A 5,090-nucleotide genomic window follows, 5' to 3' on the forward strand; every position below is an offset into this window, starting at 1 on the left:
TGCCTCGCGAAGCTAATTTAACTGAAATTACTTCAGTTTTTACGATTACTCGTGGGCCAAGGTACAGAACATATTACCACGTGAACTTTCTCCCGATGTCGGACCGTAAAAGAAGAGGTGTAATCCGAAAACAAGAGTGAAGTCACGTCGAGTTACGTCTTTGCCAATAAAGACACTGTGGGCTAAAAAGAAAACTTTTTTAGCCTTCTGCGAATGACGGAAACAAGAATCGCAACACCAAGAAGGAGTTGTGCGACATAAACGAAACTTATATGGATATGTTACCGACGACTGTGCCGCTAAAGCGGAGTTATTGAACGCAGTTTTCCGAAATTCCTTCACCAGGGAAGGTGAATGGAATATTCCAGAATTTGAAACACGAACAGCTGCTATCATGAGTTTCTTAGAAGTAGATACCTTAGGGATTGATGATCTGCAGCCGTCTCGAACGAAATTAGAATTATATTAATACCGTCAGCTGCGCACTGGCGCAGAGGCAACGGAAAAAGCATGCGAAATCCCGAAGATTGGCTAAAATTTACAGACGCGCGAAATTTGGCACGGACTTCAATGCGAGATGCCTTTAATAGGTTCCACATCCAAACATTGTCTCGAAATTTGGTAGAAAATCCGAAGAAATTCTGGTCGTATGTAAAGTACGCAAGCGGCAAGACGCAGTCAATACCTTCGCTGCGCCGGCCGGAGTGGCCGAGCGGTTAAAGGCGCTGCAGTCTGGAACCGCACGACCGCTACGGTCGCAGGTTCGAATCCTGCCTCGGGCATGGATGTGTGTGATGTCCTTAGGTTAGTTAGGTTTAAGTAGTTCTAAGTTTTAGGGGACTTATGACCACAGCAGTTGAGTCCCATAGTGCTCAGAGCCAATTTTGAACCTTCGCTGCGCAGTGCCGATGGTACTGTTACCGACGACTGTGCCGCTAAAGCGGAGTTATTGAACGCAGTTTTCCGAAATTCCTTCACCAGGGAAGATGAATGGAATATTCCAGAATTTGAAACACGAACAGCTGCTATCATGAGTTTCTTAGAAGTAGATACCTTAGGGATTGCGAAGCAACTCAAATCGCTTGATACGGGCAAGTCTTCAGGTCCAGATTGTATACCGATTAGGTTCCTTTCAGATTACGCTGATACAATAGCTCCTACTTAGCACTCACATACAACCGCTCGCTCACTGATAGATCTGTACCTATAGATTGGAAAATTGCGCAGGTCGCACCAGTGTTTAAGAAGGGTAGTAGGAGTAATCCATCTAACTACAGACCTATATCATTGACGTCGGTTTGCAGTAGGGTTTTGGAAGATATACTGTATTCAAACATTATGAATCACCTCGAAGGGAACGATCTATTGATACGTAATCAGCATGGTTTCAGAAAACATCGTTCTTGTGCAACGCAGCTAGCTCTTTATTCGCACGAAGTAATGGCCGCTATCGACAGGGGATCTCAAGTTGATTCCGTATTTCTAGATTTCCGGAAAGCTTTTGACACCGTTCCTCACAAGCGACTTCTAATCAAGCTGCGGGCCTATGGGGTATCGTCTCAGTTGTGCGACTGGATTCGTGATTTTCTGTCAGGAAGGTCGCAGTTCGTAGTAATAGACGGCAAATCGTCGAGTAAAACTGAAGTGATATCAGGTGTTCTCCAGGGAAGCGTCCTGGGACCTCTGCTGTTCCTGCTCTATATAAATGACCTGGGTGACAATCTGAGCAGTTCTCTTAGGTTGTTCGCAGATGATGCTGTAATTTACCGTCTAGTAAGGTCATCCGAAGACCAGTATCAGTTGCAAAGCGATTTAGAAAAGATTGCTGTATGGTGTAGCAGGTGGCAGTTGACGCTAAATAACGATAAATGTGAGGTGATCCACATGAGTTCCAAAAGAAATCCGTTGGAATTCGATTACTCGATAAATAGTACAATTCTCAAGGCTGTCAATTCAACTAAGTACCTGGGTGAAAAAATTACGAACAACTTCACTTGGAAAGACCACATAGATAATATTGTGGGGAAGGCGAGCCAAAGGTTGCGTTTCATTGGCAGGACACTTAGAAGATGCAACAAGTCCACTAAAGAGACAGCTTACACTACACTCGTTCGTCCTCTGTTAGAATATTGCTGCGCGGTGTGGGATCCTTACCAGGTGGGATTGACGGAGGACATCGAAAGGGTGCAAAAAAGGGCAGCTCGTTTTGTATTATCACGTAATAGGGGAGAGAGTGTGGCAGATATGATACGCGAATTGGGATGGAAGTCATTAAAGCAAAGACGTTTTTCGTCGCGGCGAGATCTATTTACGAAATTTCAGTCACCAACTTGCTCTTCCGAATGCGAAAATATTTTGTTGAGCCCAACCTCCGTAGGTAGGAATGATCATCAAAATAAAATAAGAGAAATCAGAGCTCGAACAGAAAGGTTTAGGTGTTCGTTTTTCCCGCGCGCTGTTCGGGAGTGGAATGGTAGAGAGATAGTATGATTGTGGTTCGACGAACCCTCTGCCAAGCACTTAAATGTGAATTGCAGAGTAGTCATGTAGATGTAGATGTAGATATAGATCAACGGGGACAAGTGAAAATGCGTGCCCCGACCGGGACTCGAACCCGGGATCTCCTGCTTACATGGCAGACGCTCTATCCATCTGAGCCACTCAGGGCACAGATGATAGTGCGACTGCAGGGCCTATCTCGCTCACGCCTCCAGCGAGACCCACATTTTCACCTTGTATGTCCACACACTATATTCGTAGTGTCCCACCCCAACACACTCATTACTCATGGAAGACATTCTTCGAAGTCCCGTAAGAGTTCTGGGAGTAAGTGTGCATCCGCACTGAAGAAGAAGGTCATGGCCGGTATCGCCGAAAGAACATACACCATTGATGACCTGAAGCCGTCTAGAACGAAATTAGAATTATATTAATACCTTCAGCTGTCCGAAAGAACAGACACCATATACATATAAGTATATAGTTCTGGCAACACCAGCCATGACCTTCTTCTGAACTCTTACGGGACTTGGAAGAATGTCTTCCACGAGTAATGAGTGTGTTGGGCTGGGACACTACGAATGTAGTGTGTGGACATACAAGGTGAGAATGTGAGTCTCGCGGGAGACGTGCGCGAGATAGTCCCTGCAGTCGCACTGTTATCTGTGCCCTCGGTGGCTCAGATGGGTAGAGCGTCTGCCATGTAAGCAGGAGAACCCGGGTTCGAGTCCCGGTCGGGGCACACATTTTCACCCGTCCACGTTGATCTATATGAACGCCAGTGAGCAGCTGACGGTATTAATATAATTCTAATTTCGTAAACGAAACTTGGTAGGCGTGTTTCTAAACCTGAAAGATGATGTCTGTTCAAATTTCGTATCATTCGCGTAAGAGTGGTGCTAGTAGCACCGCTAAGAACGATGTAAATTAGGTTACATGTTGTGACGGTTGTGACCGTTAGTTAATTTTGAGACTGGATGTGGTGAGTTGGTGTTAGTCAAGAATGCCTTTAAGGTTAAAAAGATGCCATTATTAACACCTCATTGAGTTTGAACGAGGTCGTGTAATAGGATTACGAGAAGCTGGAAGTTCCCTCTACGATAAGGCGCAAAGACTTAGCATGAATGTAATTACTGTACATAGCTGGTGACAGTGGTGGTCTAGAGACTGTACGGTCGCAAGAAGACAGCGCTCCGGACAGCCACGAGGCATTACCGGGAGGGAAGACCATCGTGTTCGGCGTATGGTTCTGCACCGTCGTACTGCATCTGCAGTAGCAATATGAGCAACACTTGGCACCATAGTGACACAACGAACTGTTACATATCGCTTACTTCACGGACAGCTCCAAGCCAGACGTCCTGCAGCACGCATTTCACTTATCCCAAATCCACCATTAGCGACTCCAGAGGTGTGAAGCGAGAGCTTTTTGCAAGCCAGGGTGGAGGTCTGTTGTGTATTCTGATGAAAGCTGGTTCTGTCTCAGTGTCAGTGATGGCTGTGTGTTGGTTAGGTGACCGGCTGAGGGCCTGAAATTAATATGTCTCCGTGATAGACACAGGATGTTGTTCTCAATGGAGAGACGTCTACAAACCTCTGGCGTGCCACAGGGGGGTGTTATGGAACCACTGCTTTTCACAATATGTATAAATGATCCAGTAGATAGTGTCGGAAGTTACATGCGGCTTTTCGCGGATAATGCTGTAGTATACTAAGAAGTTGCAGCATTAGAAAATTGCAGCGAAATGCAGGAAGATCTGCAGCGGATAGGCATTTGGTGCAGGGAGTGGCAACTGACCCTTAACACAGATAAATGTAATGTATTGCGAATACATAGAAAGAAGGATCCTTTATTGTATGATTATATGATAGCGGAACAAACACTGGTAGCAGTTACTTCTGTAAAATATCTGGGAGTATGCTTACGGAACGATTTGAAGTGGAATGATCATACAAAATTAATTGTTGGTAAGGCGGGTGGCAGGTTGAGATTCATTGGGAGAGTCCTTAGAAAGTGTAGTCCATCAACAAAGGATGTGGCTTACAAAACACTCGTTCGACCTATACTTGAGTATTGCTCATCAGTGTGGGATCCGTACCAGGTCGGGTTGACAGAGGAGATAGAGAAGATCCAAAGAAGAGCGGCGAGTTTCGTCACAGGGTTATTTGGTAAGCGTGATAGCGTTACGGTGATGTTTAGCAAACTCAAGTGGCAGACTCTGCAAGAGAGGCGCTCTGCATCGCGGTGTAGCTTGCTGTCCAGGTTTCGAGAGGCTGCGTTTCTGGATGAGGTATCGAATATATTGCTTACCTGTACTTATACCTCCCGAAGAGATCACGAATGTAAAATTAGAGAGATTCGAGCGCGCACGGAGGCTTTCCGGCAGTCGTTCTTCCCGCGAACCATACGCGACTGGAACAGGAAAGGGAGGTAATGACAGTGGCACGTAAACTGCCCTCCGCCACACACCGTTTGGTGGCTTGCGGAGTATAAATGTAGATGTAGATAGACACACTGGAACTACACCTCGCGTTACGGTCTGAGCTGCGATTTTGTATGACAGCAGAAGCGCTCTCGTGGTTTTCCCACA

The 5,090-nt window shown here is 45.9% G+C and overlaps 2 non-coding genes across 2 annotated transcripts; one reads left to right on the plus strand and one right to left on the minus strand.

Annotated features, from left to right (window-relative positions):
* Nucleotides 1-2,593: 2,593 nt before the first annotated feature.
* Trnat-ugu lies at nucleotides 2,594-2,668 on the minus strand. The gene has a single exon. It is a non-coding gene; the product is annotated as a tRNA-Thr (tRNA).
* A 498-nt stretch (nucleotides 2,669-3,166) lies between these two features.
* On the plus strand, nucleotides 3,167-3,241 carry Trnat-ugu. Its single transcript has one exon. It is a non-coding gene; the product is annotated as a tRNA-Thr (tRNA).
* Nucleotides 3,242-5,090: the final 1,849 nt, after the last annotated feature.

The sequence above is a fragment of the Schistocerca piceifrons genome, chromosome X (assembly GCF_021461385.2).
Source record: "Schistocerca piceifrons isolate TAMUIC-IGC-003096 chromosome X, iqSchPice1.1, whole genome shotgun sequence".
Classification (NCBI taxonomy): domain Eukaryota; kingdom Metazoa; phylum Arthropoda; class Insecta; order Orthoptera; family Acrididae; genus Schistocerca; species Schistocerca piceifrons.